The sequence below is a fragment of the Dermacentor andersoni genome, chromosome 10 (genome assembly GCF_023375885.2).
Source record: "Dermacentor andersoni chromosome 10, qqDerAnde1_hic_scaffold, whole genome shotgun sequence".
Taxonomy (NCBI): domain Eukaryota; kingdom Metazoa; phylum Arthropoda; class Arachnida; order Ixodida; family Ixodidae; genus Dermacentor; species Dermacentor andersoni.
The window spans coordinates 61,011,626-61,026,913 of record NC_092823.1 but is presented as its reverse complement, the minus strand read 5'-3'; the positions used below and the strand labels follow the sequence as shown (position 1 = coordinate 61,026,913).

Genomic DNA, 15,288 nt, shown 5'->3' with positions numbered 1-15,288 from the left:
AAGTAGAGAGAGAGAGAGAGAGAGAGAAAGGCATGAAGCACAGAACACGCTGATAGCTGGCCACTATCACCGCGCAGATTATCAAAGCACAGGAATCACGCCGAGCACGCTAGCGCAGGTCTGTTGTCGCGAAAAGCTGTAGCAGCGCCTTCGTCGCATTGAGAGGCGATGGCTTACGAAGCGCGAGGTATGGCTTACGATGGCTTACGATGGCTTACGAAGCGCTCCTGGAACGCTACTGAACCGCATACGAACGCCTCTGGCTATATGTGCACGAGTGAACCTTCACTTGCGGGGGTTTGCACATGGACTCTGTTTTTGTGTTCTTATTTTTTTTTTTTGTATATTTTCCCATTACCCACACGTAGGCTAGCCAAGTGGACACGAACACGGTTGCCCTCCCTTTCTTGCGTTAACCCTAACCTTCGTTGAACACTGGGGTGGTCGGGACAAGAGAACTATACCATTTATCGTCCATGTTCGCAGGGGAAATTCCGAAGGCTTAGACACAGCGCGATGACTTACGCTCGAAATTTCGTAACGGTCCATTGACCCTCAGTATGTGGTAGAGAACGACCTTTAGCGGAGTCGTTTCGAGTGCAATAACGCGCACCTAGAATGAGTGCAGATAAGTAATTGCACAATCGTATTGCATCACGATGCTATAGAGACCAGGTGATAGAGCTTTTTGATATAGAGCCCGTTGTGTGATTCCTGTGGGTGCGAGGAGACCATCGAGCACCTATTGTGTACCTGCCCCCGCTACGATGTACAACGCCTCTCTCTGCGGGAAACTTTCATCCGACTGGACGTAAGACCGTTCACCGGGTCAAAGAGACTCCGACCGTGGCCACACCCGTCACTGGCACGATAGGTGAATCGTGCATTAGTGCAATACTTGAAGTGCACCGGCTTAAGAGACCGTTTATGGTGTCCCTGTGCATAGTGTCCCGCCCACACGCGCTCAGCGCTCACTTTCTCAACTTCTCCCCTTTCTATTCCCCTTTCCCCCACCCCCAGTGTAGGGTAGCAAACCGCATGCTCTTCTGGTTGACCTCCCTCCCTTTCCTGTCCTTGCTTTCTCTCTCTCTCTCTTCAATGTACATAATGCAATGCACCGACCACGGGAAAGGAGAGCAATGTTCAGGAGAAAATGTTATGGCAGAGCTAGCCGTCACACAAAAACGAAATTAGTCGAAAGAAAAAAAAAAGACACCATATATATATATATATATATATATATATATATATATATATATATATATATATATATATATATATATATATACATATATATATAATTTGTAGTCGATGTGCACCTAATACCGACCACAAATTTAACCAAACGGATTTTTTTTTCTTTTTTCTGTTTTAATTTTATTTTTAAACATGACAGGTCATGGAACTCGTATAAAAGAATGGAACGTACTCACGACTGCGTTCTCATAATCATCGTGGAGATATCGGTCCTTGAATAACATTGCGCATTGCCCAACCCCTACTCAGTAAGCCACCCGCACGAACCGTCTCTCAGAACAAGTAACATTGTTATGTCCCTAAGTACATTCATGCTATTTTTATAACGTTCTTAGGTTCCTCCGTACTGCACACGATTAGCGCGGGTAAGTATATTTAGCATCTCCCCCCCTGCGGTTGTACAAGGGCTCTCGCAAAGCGTAGAAAACTCAATGTCATGGAAAGGGTTGTGCTCTGCTTTCGCAGCATGGGTTGTTTGGAGATTACAAAAATTTTTGAGGGACGCCGAATGTACAGTCAACCGCAAAAGTTTATGGAACGCATGATCTGCCAAGAAGCTGAATTCTCGCGAAGCGTGGTCACACAGCCTCGAATTAAATTTTCCAGCATGTAGTAGCCTTCGCCACCTACTCAGTGATTCATTAAATATGAAGTGTCATGCCTTAACAGTGCAGGAATTCAAATTTGAAGGGGAAACCGCATCCCGTAAACTTTTGCTGTTGACTGTACATGTTTTTTTAACGGAAACTCAACAGGACGCTGGCTTCGCGCTGCTAAGCCCGATGGTGCGTGTTCGAATCCAGGCCGCGCTGGCCGCATTTTGGTGGGGGCGAAAATGCAATAACGCCAATAACCGCAATACGCATTATGTAGCGGCTGCCTATCTGCACGTTTTAGAGTGAATGTTCTTCCTAATTAAAAGTTCTTTCTTCGATTACGACTGGCAGTAATCTGGCTGTTCATTGTGCAAAGTGTGGCTGTTCACCACTCCTGGACGACACACGTGTGTTGGAAAGGTACAGCAATCAGATGGCCAGAGAAACCTTTGAGGCATTTTCAATGTGTCAGTTAGCAGCCACCTATGTTAGTTCCCCTTCCATAGCTCTTTGTGATAAAGAACTTAAGTTCCTTAGAAGTTCATCAGTTTGACCTGTGTCCACTATGTGTATGCTTACATCTGTATTGTTTAATGTTATTGACGCATGCGCAGCAGGAGTTGACCGACGCTTTAAGTGGGTGGAGCTTCGGACCTTGTTGCGGGTGGTATGACCTTCGTGTTCAGAGGACCAATGAAAGACCCAGATTATCGTGTGGTTACGCGTCTGACTCTAAATGAATCCTTACTGCAGAGATGATAATATAGCGTGGTTATTTTCAAATTTCTAAGCAAGGTTATCACTTCACACTCCTTCCAAAACCAAGAAATTGGGTTTTCTTTTAAATTTAATTAAACCACCACTTCATATACCGTCGTGATTTTAGTATTATATGCATTATTAGGTCTAGCTAATAATTGTAACATTATTTTGCCGAATTTCTAAGTCACAAAATTTACTTTGGAAGGTGACCCAGCAAAGAGAAAATGACCTTGCGTGACCTCGCTCAGGCCTTCCTATATGATGGCTCACATGAAAAATGTGAACAGAGCGGTTGGATCGTCGCCGGAGCAAGTACGCGTCAATTCAAGCTTACCGGGATCCAAGTAGAGTCGGCCGATTGCGCCGAGCAAGGCCACGTGTTGGGTAGACATATTGAGACAGAAATGGCTAGCTTGGTGACGTAGTGCTTCCGTCTAGCTTCATTTTCATCCTCGATTGCAGGACGTCCGTTCTAGATACTAGAGATCTCCAGCTACCCGCGCCATCTATCACCCTGACCCATCCTGGGCGTATTTTCTTTTATCGTCAGCCCTCCTAATAGCCCAACGCCGTGGACGGCGTTTAACCTACCTTGGCACTCATTCTGTTACTCTTATAGAACACCCGAAATCTGTCAGACGGGTCACATGACCGAAGCCGATTCGGCTTATTATAAACGAGAATATGAAGTGTCTGCCAGACCTTTGTCCTCTTCCAATTCTAACGCACGTCTACCTCACAGTCTTACACTTATACGCAATAGTGCACTTTCATTCATTTCTTGTTTCTTTTCTCTTTTGTTTTATCGTTGCTCTAAGGACAAGTTGAAGTAAACCGTGTGCTACGCAGTATCGTACACGAAAAATAGGCACATAACACGAGAGAAGAAACAAATTGCGCTTGTCGGCTCATGTCGTGTGCTCCCTCCTTATTTGTCTCTCACTTTCCAGTGCATATAAGCTTTCATATCAATTATTAATTATGATATTTAGACGTGTTAGAACCCTGGAATTTGTGAATCGAATAATAATAATTGAGAGAAACGACCTGCAAATATGGAATCGCATATCGAATAATTTCTCATTTCTAAACAACGAGAAACGCCAAGTTTGCATAGCGTCGGCGTTGTGGAAACATTGCACTCAATCACATTAGCTTAATATATTCATGCGACGCCATTTACAAATTGGCGTCCGCTTCAGTTAGACGCTACTAGACGAACGACTTCTTCTATTTTTACGGTGTCTCATGCATGTGACAATACTGAAGCAAAGCGACCGCACGTCACGGGAGGCTCGTAACACGTTAACTCTGTTCGTTGAAAGACGAGAAGCGAGGAGAGAGAGATATATTTATTTGTTCTCGATGGGGTCCTCGGGTGGCGGGGGCTGGGAGACTAACCCCCTTTCCCCGCTATGAATAGCGCATAGAGTTGTACAAAACGCAAGAATTAAATCTTGGCTCGAAGGTACACGTGATTCTCGCGGTGAGGCATATTACGCAATCAAATATCGAAGGCACATCAACTGAGTTTATAAAAAGAAAAGACGATAATATCAATCGAACCACGAAACGAACGAAACACGGGTAAATTGGAAATTACCCAAGTCATGGAAACAGAACGGGATCATGAGTACGAATACGAAGTATGAAGTAACTAGCCGTGGTATCACTGTGACACATGAGACTGAGTAGCGTAACATACTGATAAGTATATATTTCTAGTTAGAGTGAATGTTACACTCGCCCAGCCGGTAATTTCGAGCATGATGTTTATTGTAGTCTGTGACGTCTCATGTTTCAGAAAAAACTTGCCACTGTCGAAACCAAAAGCATAGCTAGCGAAGTAGTCGAGCTCTCTTCTGTAGTATTTCTTTCTTGCACAAGCAAACCGGTAGCCCGACCAAAATGTCATATATATATATATATATTCGTTTTTAAAGCTGTACTAAGCTGAGTGAGCGTTATATTTTATTCGATCTAGGTACAATTTCTTTCGCACATTTGGAATGGTGTGGCGAAAGCAGCCGTAGGCATTTATTTGGAGATGGTGTAGACATATGCTTCTAATGTGTTTCGGTTGCATCCAGCTGACCCTTTTTGCTAGCCGCTGTTTACGAGCTCGAAATTTGGCTCCTAAACTGTGGCTTTTTACTTATCCACTCCGCGTATACATTTGCGGGATAAGTTTTCCTCTCCTAAAATAATTAAATCGCTGGTGTCACTTCGTGAGATTTGCAAGCCCGCAAGCGCTACCAATATTATATGCATCAAAGGAGGACGCGGAATTTCAGTGTCAGCTGAAAAGCGAACATCACGCGCAGGATTTCTCAAAATGTGTTTAACACTCTAGCTTCAAATGCCATCACATTTGAAGCTTTGTAATAGCAAAGATCAGGAATAAACGAGCCTCACCCAAGCCCTTGTTAACAGCCCGAGACTGCAGATGCCGAGTAGCCTTGCTCAGTTGCAGTGCGAGTCCACCAGCTGCAAAGAAAGGACGAAATTTGATATTGTTTTCACTTCAGTTTTGCACCTGTCATGGCAAAATCAGCGACTTTTTAGAAAGCTAAAATCTTCGGGTAGTTCATGAGTCATTCGCGGAGCCCTTACATCGCGCCAAGCTAAGCGCACACAGAGAAAAGTAGCAAAGTGCCTAGCCCATGTATATATATATATATATATATATATATATATATATATATATATATATATATATATATATATATATATATATATATATATATATATATATATATATCATCATCAGCCTAGTTACGCCCACTGCAGGGCTAAGGCCTCTCCCATACTTCTCCAGCTACCGCGGTCATGTACTAATTGTGGCCATGTTATCCCTGCAAACGTCTTAATGTCATCCGCCCACCTAACTTTCTGCCGCCCCCTACTACGCTTCCCTTCCCTTGGAATCCAGTCCGTAACCCTTAATGACCATCGGTTATCTTCCCTCCTCATTACATGTCCGGCCCATGCCCATTTCTTTTTCTTGATTTCAACTAAGATCTCATTTACCCGCGTTTGTTCCCTCACCCAATCTGCTCTTTTCTTATCCCTTAACGTTACACCTATCATTCTTCTTCCCATAGCTCGTTGCGTCGTCCTCAATTTCAGCAGAACCCTTTTCGTAAGCCTCCAGGTTTCTGCCCCGTACGTGAGTACTGGTAAGACACAGCTGTTATACACTTTCCTCTTGAGGGATAGTGGCAACCTGCTGTTCATGATTTGAGAATGCCTGCCAAACGCACCCCAGCCCATTCTTATTCTTCTGGTTATTTCAGTCTCATGATCCGGGTCCGTGGTCACTACCTGCCCTAAGTAGATGTATTCCCTTACCACTTCCAGTGCCTCGCTACCTATCGTAAACTGCTGTTCTCTTCCGAGACAGTTAAACATTACTTTCGTTTTCTGTAGATTAATTTTCAGACCCACCCTTCTGCTTTGCCTCTCCAGGTCAGTGAGCATGCATTGCAATTGGTCTTCTGAGTTACTAAGCAAGGCAATATCATCAGCGAAACGCAAGTTGCTAAGGTATTCTCCATCAACCTTTATCCCCAATTCTTCCCACTCCAGGTCTCTGAATACCTCCTGTAAACATGCTGTGAATAGCATTGGAGATATCGTATCTCCCTGTCTGACGCCTTTCTTTAATGGGATTTTCTTGCTTTCTTTGTGGAGGATTACGGTGGCTGCGGAACCGCTATAGATATCTTCCAGTATCTTTACATATGGCTCATCTACACCCTGATTCTGTAGTGCTTTCATGACTGCTGAGGTTTCGACTGAATCAAATGCTTTTTCGTAATCAATGAAGGCTATATATAAGGGTTGGTTATATTCCGCACATTTCTCTATCGCCTGATTGATAGTGTGAATATGGTCTATTGTTGAGTAGTCTTTACGGAATCCTGCCTGGTCCTTTGGTTGAAAGAAGTCTAAGGTATTCCTGATTCTATTTGCGATTACCTTAGTAAATCCTTTGTGGGCAACGGAGAGTAAGCTGATTGGTCTATAATTTTTCAAATCTTTGGCGTCCCCTTTCTTATGGATTAGGATTATGTTAGCCTTCTTCCAAGATTCCGGTACGTTTGAGGTCATGAGGCATTGTGTATATAGGGCGGCCAATCTTTCTAGGACAGTGTTCCCACCATCCTTCAACAAATCTGCTGTTACCATATCCTCCCCAGCTGCCTTCCCCCTTTGCATAGCTCCCAAGGCGTTCCTTACCTCTTCCGGTGTTACTTGTGGGATTTCAAGTTCCTCTAGCCTATTCTCTCTCACCTTATCGTCACGGGTGTTACTGGTACTGTATAAATCTCTATAAAACTCTTCAGCCACTTGAACTATCTCATCCATATTAGTAACAATATTGCCGGCTTTGTCTCTTAACGCACCCATCTGATTCTTGCCTATTCCTAGTTTCTTCTTCACTGCTTTTAGGTTTCCTCCGTTCCTGAGAGCCTGTTCAATTCTATCCATATTATATTATAGGTCCTTATGTACGCTGTCTCACGCTTGTTGATTAACTTAGACAGTTCTGCCAGCTCTATTCTAGCTGTAGGGTTAGAGGCTTTCATACATTGGCGTTTTTTGATCAGATCTTTCGTCTCCTGCGATAGCTTACTGGTTTCCTGTTTAACGGCGTTACCACCGACTTCTATTGCGCACTCCTTAATGATGCCCATAAGATTGTCGTTCATTGCTTCAACACTATGGTCCTCTTCCTGGGTTAAAGCCGAATACCTGTTCTGTAGCTTGATCCGGAATTCCTCTAGTTTCCCTCTTACCGCTAACTCATTGATTGGCTTCTTATGTACCAGTTTCTTCCGTTCCCTCCTCAAGTCCAGGCTAATTCGAGTTCTTACCATCCTATGGTCACTGCAGCGCACCTTGCCGAGCACGTCTACATCTTGTATGATGCCAGGGTTCGCGCAGAGTATGAAGTCGATTTCATTTCTATTCTCACCATTCGGGCTCCTCCACGTCCACTTTCGGCTAACCCGCTTGCGGAAAAAGGTATTCATTATCCGCATATTATTCTGTTCTGCAAACTCTACTAATAACTCTCCTCTGCTATTCCTAGAGCCTATGCCATATTCCCCCACTGACTTGTCTCCGGCCTGCTTCTTGCCTACCCTGGCATTGAAATCGCCCATAAGTATACTGTATTTTGTTTTGACTTTACCCATCGCCGATTCCACGTCTTCATAGAAGCTTTCGACTTCCTGGTCATCATGACTAGATGTAGGAGCGTAGACCTGTACAACCTTCATTTTGTAACTCTTATTAAGTTTCACAACAAGACATGCCACCCTCTCGTTAATGCTATACAATTCCTGTATGTTACCAGCTATGTTCTTATTAATCAGGAATACGACTCCTAGTTCTCGTCTCTCTGCTAAGCACCGGTAGCACAGGATGTGCCCGCTTTTTAGCACTGTATATGCTTCTTTTGGCCTCCTAACTTCACTGAGCCCTATTATATCCCATTTACTGCCCTCTAATTCCTCCAATAGGACTGCTAGACTCGCCTCACTAGATAACGTTCTAGCGTTAAACGTTCCAGTTATCCAGTTATGTAGGAGTTATAACTGTGTATAATCAGTTGCAAGGATCAGTGACTGCATTAAGGACCAAGAAACAAAAATAAAGGCGCCGTCTGATTACAACGGCAGGACGCGCGTAGCAGTAGCATTTCTTTTCTGTTGAAGCAAGTTATCGAGAAGCGAGCTACGCACGTGTAAGCACGCATTAATGGTAGTGTACAGGGCCACGTAGCTAATAGAAGAGGACATAATTGACAGCCGACCTGTCGTCGTCCGTCTGTCGTGTTAGCACTAATATGTCTTCATTAGACCGTAGCCATCTATCCAGCATCAAGTCCTCTTGCTAGCGGTGTCCAGCGTTGCCAACCTTCTTAGCGAAATACCGCCATAGGAGCGGCAAGGCTCCTGCTCAAACTTTATGAATGTTCTTGCGAACCTTATCAACACACGTTCCGAAAAAAAAAAACTTTCGATGAGAGTGAAGAAAGAACGTAGATAACGAACATAACATTTGAAATCCTGCCATCATCAAATATTGCTACAGGGTCAAACGACTGTGACAAAGGCCGAACTTAGACATGTATTAATAACTACGCCAAAGCACTTTCGGCCCACCTTGGTAAAATATTTATGTCTTTATAGTCGAAATAAATCTGCGAATACGTAGAGACGAATTATATAGTAATATGCAAGTTAGGTGCGAAAAACAAAGAAAGAGAAAATCACTCCTATATTTCTGCTTTAGGCGGTATATTTCTTTACAGTATAAGACTGAAAGAGTGACTGCAATGAGCTTCTTATACTCGTTGTGGTCTTAAACATTTGTTGATCCGTAAAAGCCTACTGTTTGCAAATTTTCATTGATGGGTATGCTAGAACTCGAAACAATTTATTATTATTATTATTATTATTATTATTATTATTATTATTATTATTATTATTATTATTATTATTATTATTATTATGTTTTGAACACATATACACATATACACAGGTATCAGGAAAAGGAAAGCGAGGAGCAGGCTGGCAACTGCCACCGGAAGGGGCACAACGCCTGCCTACTCCTCTGAAGGGAGGTGACAGAAACACAGAAATGGAAGATAGGAAGGAGGGGAGGAAAAAGGAAAGAGGAAAGGAGAGCAACAGGACAAATCTAAAGACCAAAGTAGAACACTGCAACAGGTCAAATCTAAAGACTAAAGTAGAACTCTGCAGGCGGAGTTAAAGTGACGCCGCGTCGAACAGCCTCCACAATTATCAACCACATCCATGGCTAGTTCGCTATGCGGCTAATTGTGTTCTCCACGATGAGACGCCAAGTAAAGCTGCAAGTAATCACCGTTTCACCGGTAGTCGGTCGACAATGTACACTATAAGGCGTTTGAACCCGCCACCTCCCATCTTCGAAGGAAGAAGCGTTAGGGTACAGTACTGATCACACACAGTAGAGTCGGTCACTGAAGGTCACGCTACTACAGAATGTTGAATGTTCATGCTACAAACGTGAACCTAAGTTAGTTAGTTCTATAAAGGTTAGTAGGGCGCGATTGGCCTGATAACGTTTAGATGCACAGCCACTGGGGTATAAACATTCCTCGAGTGTCGCACACCGCAGGCCAAGGAGATGATAGTTTCTCACTAGCGACATGCGCTGCGCACTGAAAGCGGAACACTCAAATATAAGGTGCTGAAGTGTCTCGTAGCAGTCACAAGACGTACACAATGGACTTTCCGCACGCCCTTGTCTGTATAAACGTTCGCGCACGTTCACGCAACCAACCCTCAGCTTGAGCAGTTGTGCTCTAGCGCGACGAGGCAAGCCTCGACCACGAACACGGGGCGGGAACGTTCCATTTGCGACGCGTTGATCTGGATGCTGCTTGAGTAGGTGGCGACGAATCAGCAGACGAGCGTCAGCAAGCTTGCACAAAATTTCTGGGCAGTCACAGTTGTTATGAACGCAACTTGAAGCGAGCCGATCAGCCTCTTCATTTCCGGCGATTCCTACGTGTGAAGGTATCCAATGAGCAACGAGAGATACCCCACGTGATGTAATCTTGCTCGCACAGTCATTAATGCTGCGCACAAGTGGACAATCAAGCTCACTGCGTTGTAATCTGCTAAGGGCAGCACGGGAGTCCGTAAAGATGACAACCTTCGATGTAATTAACTCCTCTTGCACGTAATTTAGTGTAAATCAATAGCAATACCGACACAACTTTTCTTTTTCAAATTTACCCGATCAGCTAGCTCTACTTTGTTATCGGACCCTTCTGTTTATGAGGGCATGAAAGTGAGCTGGCAAAAAATAAAAAAGTACTTCATAGGGCTTTATTTTAATACTTCATTTTATTTTTGCTCCACGGAATGGAAGTGATGCGCTTACGTGTCTAGAACAGCGTAAAATATTAAGAGTGCATTCGATGAGAACGTTTTGCACACAGACAAGCAGTTCAAATTGGCGAAAAAAATTGAAAAGATGCCTTAGTGTCTGTGCATATTTGAATAGTCTGCGTCTTACACTTTCAAACTATTTGTGTACATATCACTTTCGGTGCGCGGCGGCTCCGTCGGGCGTCTCGTGTTGTCGCCTTAAGTCTCAGAGGCTTGTAAACCGTGTACAACATAGTATCGTCAAAGACACTGCAGCAAAAAAAAAAAAATAATAATGGACTGAGGATTTTTTGAGTAACACCGCGGTTGCAAAGAAAACGAGTGCATTGTAGCGGGACGTAAAGATGGTTCTGAAGACGTCCTCATTCACGGGAATGTTCTCGAGCCCTACGTAGGCAAGGAACAAAGCGTGGAAGGTCTCGTTACGGGGAGTCGGAATTACACTTCCCGACCTCGAGTGGGCCGCGGCTTAGGTGGCGCGTTCAGACGACGAAATTTGCAGTGCAGTGACTGCGGGGTAATACGTGACACACGGGCTACCGGCAATCGTTCGAAGTGGGCGCTCGTTCCGGAACCGACTTTTAGTAATCCCGCAATTAGGACGTCCAGAAATCAGAGGCCGGTCGCGCGATTGGCGCCGCGTGTGTGTTCCTGGCGTAAACTTCGGAAATCGGTACCCATACAGAACCCGCCGAGGGAGACCCGAGCGTCCGAAATGCGTTTTTGTCGCAACTTTCCTACTACACATAAAAGCGATATAGGCGAGCTTCCGCAGACACAGAAGGGCGTCCCGTACGGGACTCGATCGTTTCGTGCGCCAACAACCACGAGACGCTAAGTGCCCGCTCGCACGAACCGTTCCTGCTGCGGCACTGTGCAATTGGCAGGCAGCGGCCTGCGCCCCCCCTCCTCCCATTTTCCCCTATAGTTGCAGTCCGGATACAAACGCGTCGTGGAGGGCCTGGAAGCCCGCGGGGGCCCCCGAAGCACGTCGTGGCGCCGTCCATAAAGCCGGATTAGAGCAGCCGACTATTTCCCCGGTTGCTACCTTGTGCCGCTTGGGTCTCGAGTCTCGTACAGTCTCGCGGCGTAATCCCCTGTTGTATGTGCGTGCATGGCGGGGGGGGGGGGGGGGGGAGGGGGGCAGCGGCGTACAGCGTACGCTGCGGGACATAAACGCTGGGCTCACGACTCCTCTACATGTTTCGGGAGCCGCAGGGCTCGGTTCGTTTGGCTAAGTTGCTGCGAAACCGGAGTTATGTGAGTTCTCCCGGTACAAATCCGCGAAGTTTTAAAGTCCAGGCATTAGAACGACGGAGTTTCAAGACCGGTGCGTCCTTCAGCGGGCCCGAAGCCGTGTAGGATTGCCAAACTCAAGTGCCGTGACAGAATAAGATTTTTTTTAAGCTGTTCGCGTTTTCTCCCTCGGAAGTAGGCAGGGCGTGTCGCCAATTTCTTGCGGGAACACAGAGCCCTCCCCTCCCCTACCGACTCTAACCTCCTCAAGGGCCCATATTGCGCGGAAATATCTTGAAACGGCGTATGCTTCCAATTCATTTCGTTTGTTTGTTTACTCCTGTATGTGGTTTCTTATTTTGTTGTTCATTTCTCTGCGGGCTTGTTGGTTTGTCTTGGTATAATATTTTATTGTAGCGTTTTCACAGCTCATTTGGACACAACATTACAGCACCACGGTAAGTTCAGAATGCCCGAACAATCAACGTCTTTATGTAATCTATCAGAGACACTTATGCGTCTGTATTAGGAGCCAGCGATACGTGGAACGCTCCCGTGGTCCTGCTTGAACACTAAATCCCGTCATCGTTCTTCTTATTCGAGCAATGATCGTGATGATTTCTAATCGCGCTTTGCTTGAATCTGCCTTCTTTGCTTTCCCCTGTGTTTCATGAAAGTATCAGCACGCTTCTTCGTGACACATCTTGGGCCGAAATTACGCGTTGGTATACGGATGAGTACAATGCGAGCCGACGAGCGCATTCGACATTCCTTTACGGAATCAGGAATGTTTAATTAGGCGCGCTAATCCCGGCGTGGGCACGCAGCGGCGGTGTCGGCATCGATGGTCACACAGTAGCGATCACGTGATGAGCGCGTGTCTCTGGAACGAAGCAGTGTCCTGGCAGCGCTGCACTTTATTTTGGCCCGATCCTTTTTGGCGGGTGAGCCTTACGGCCTCGCTGGCCTGTGATTAATGATTCCGCCGGGTAGCTTAGGTGGGCGAACTAATTTACTTTTCTTGTTTATTATGTTGTCAGCACGCTTATGACCAATGTCCTGCGGTGTTGAAGGACAGTTATTCAATTTCTACGAAGGCTTGTCACAAATTAAGGAATGTTTTATATGAATCACACATATATGTATGGTGTAAGGCGCGCGTTGTGTATGAATTCAGAGAATGTTTCTTTTTTTTTTCCTGATATGCGGTATCATGAGCGCAGTGATCACACCTGTATGTCGACCATGTTGTGATTTGCAAAAGGAGACGACAAGCTTCTGTATGTAAGACAAAGCATTTGGGTATTAAGAAGCAAGCGCCTGTTTTCGTTGAGATATACTTTCCTTTTCAAATTCCATTCTTTCGTAGCAATCAGTGAACAACAAAAATTTTCTTTTCTACCTGTTTTTCTAGACACGACTTCATAATCGCACAGCGTGTGCTAAAATATTAGTAGCCACCTCTGCCATAGTTCTTGCACTTTCAAGCCTAACAATCAGCTTTTATTACAGTTAAGCATCGTTATATCACAATAATAGGGCGAGCCGAAATTTTTCTTTATATCAAATACTTCGTTATATCCATGACTGACGTTTAATTATGACCAATAGGGCGCACACGTTTTAAGAACCACAGGAGAAGATATCGGTGTGCATGTTAAAGACAGACGAAGCAAAGTTAGGCTTTTATAGGCCCACGGAACTGGCCCACGGCTACGTGTGCGATGCAGTTTTAATAAAGCAACAAAAAAAGTATATTCAGCGCGTGCAACACACTCCTCCTTAGCACTTGATGCGACTGCCTTTAGAATAGTTGCCTTGAGTTACAATGTGACGGTATTTCGTTTGTGCTTTTCACGTGGCCCGACTATAGCGTCGTAAGAAACTGCCAGACGGTGACACGGTCGACGATAACAGTTTGGACACTGCGACGCCAACAAAGTCCGTCGTGGGCATTGGTCGCGGTCAAGCAGCCCTTCGCACACAACACGGCGCACTGACTACGCAGATCATAAAGTCCGTTCCAGCGCTCTCACGTGGCCACGCTGTGTGGGTGGGATGAGGCCGACGAATCCCGCAGCGCCGACTTGTCCCGGCCGAATCGTGGCCTCCGAGATTCCAGCGCCTCCGATGCGATCTCGGAGCCCACGCCAAGCTACACCAACCTACGCGTCGCGGCGTTAGCTAAGGGGAGTAGCGGATGCGCTGGTCGTTCAGCCTCTACCCATACAGTTTCATAAAATAATCACTAGAGCGAACTCTGGCACTGCGATCGTTCAGCGATCATAGGAATGAGGGGAAGCACATGGATTTGTCTTATCTTGGTACTTGTGGATTCAGGCGTTCTTGTGGCATTGCTTATTACGCTTTATCTGTATTCCCTCTCCTAAATTTCAAAGGGACCTATACTTTATTAAGTGCAGAATACACGGCGAATGCGCACAATCGCTACTAAGTGCAGACGCTCATCGTGTCGAGGAGGCCAAATTGAAACGCGCCAAGCGCCCCAACACGCTGGCTTGCCCGCAAGAAATTCATAAGGGCGTTCTATGTCGCTTGTCGATGCATGGTATTTTCGTCCCGTGGTCCATTAACTGCTTTTTGTGCTAGAAACCTGAAACAATAGAGCATGCGTTTCTAGATTGCTGGGACCCCATACTTTTCTGGGATGTGCTACAAAGGACTTTAAAGAAAGAGTTACCTTTAGATCCACATGGAATAAGATTCTTACCGGTAGAAACGGAGGCTTTTCCGCATGACGCTATAATGCTCCTGGGACTCCACAGTTCGTGGAAAGCTAGAACGCAGTTCAACAATGCTGATGTCAATTCGCGACCTACAGGTGATCACTTCATTGAATCTGTAGTACGGTTCAGAGATGTCCATTGCGCACTCCCTGAACAACCAACATGGATTGACATGCTAGATAAGCTTGCGGTATTGAAAAAATTTTAATATGTCGTGCCAGCAAAATCCTTGTTGACATGTTTGCTTTTTTGTGTATTGTTTGTGTATGTCAAAGCCGGCAATAAAGACAAAAAAAAAGCGTCCGTGGCGTGATGGCTTCAATATCGGGATTCTGTGCTAGAGGTCCTGTCTTCAAATCCTGCCGGTGGACAATTTTATTAATGCATATGCACTTATTTATTACACAGTACGTTATTGCAAATGACGAATTCACGAAGTCGCGGAACCATTTTGAACCCAGAAGGACGAAGTTCAGGCAAATTCGTGTACTTCCATAATTCCCACGCTGGCTCAACCGCCCCCATTGCAGCTCCCGTAGACACTAGCGCTAGGGTTCCCTCTAGTGATTATTGCAATAAGCTCTATTACTGCAACAATTCGCCGGAGAAGCATCAGTGTTGCTGGTCGACTTATTAAGCGCGGAGACGCGGGAGTTTCGCACCCCTGCAGCGGAAGTTCGCAAGACCCCGCAGAAAGCAAGAAACGGGTATTTCTTGGTTTAGTAGATAAATCTG

At 45.3% G+C, this 15,288-nt stretch overlaps 1 protein-coding gene across 5 annotated transcripts in view; it reads right to left on the bottom strand.

The window, feature by feature from the left end:
• The window catches only part of LOC126543839 (uncharacterized), a 405,430-nt gene that overhangs the window by 293,195 nt on the left and 96,947 nt on the right, over window positions 1-15,288 (bottom strand). For all 5 annotated transcript variants that reach the window (XR_008608858.2, XM_072284882.1, XM_072284881.1 and 2 more), the window contains exon 2: window positions 5,031-5,102. The gene's annotated coding sequence lies outside the window, so the exon portion shown is untranslated. The remainder of the gene's footprint in view (window positions 1-5,030; window positions 5,103-15,288) is intronic.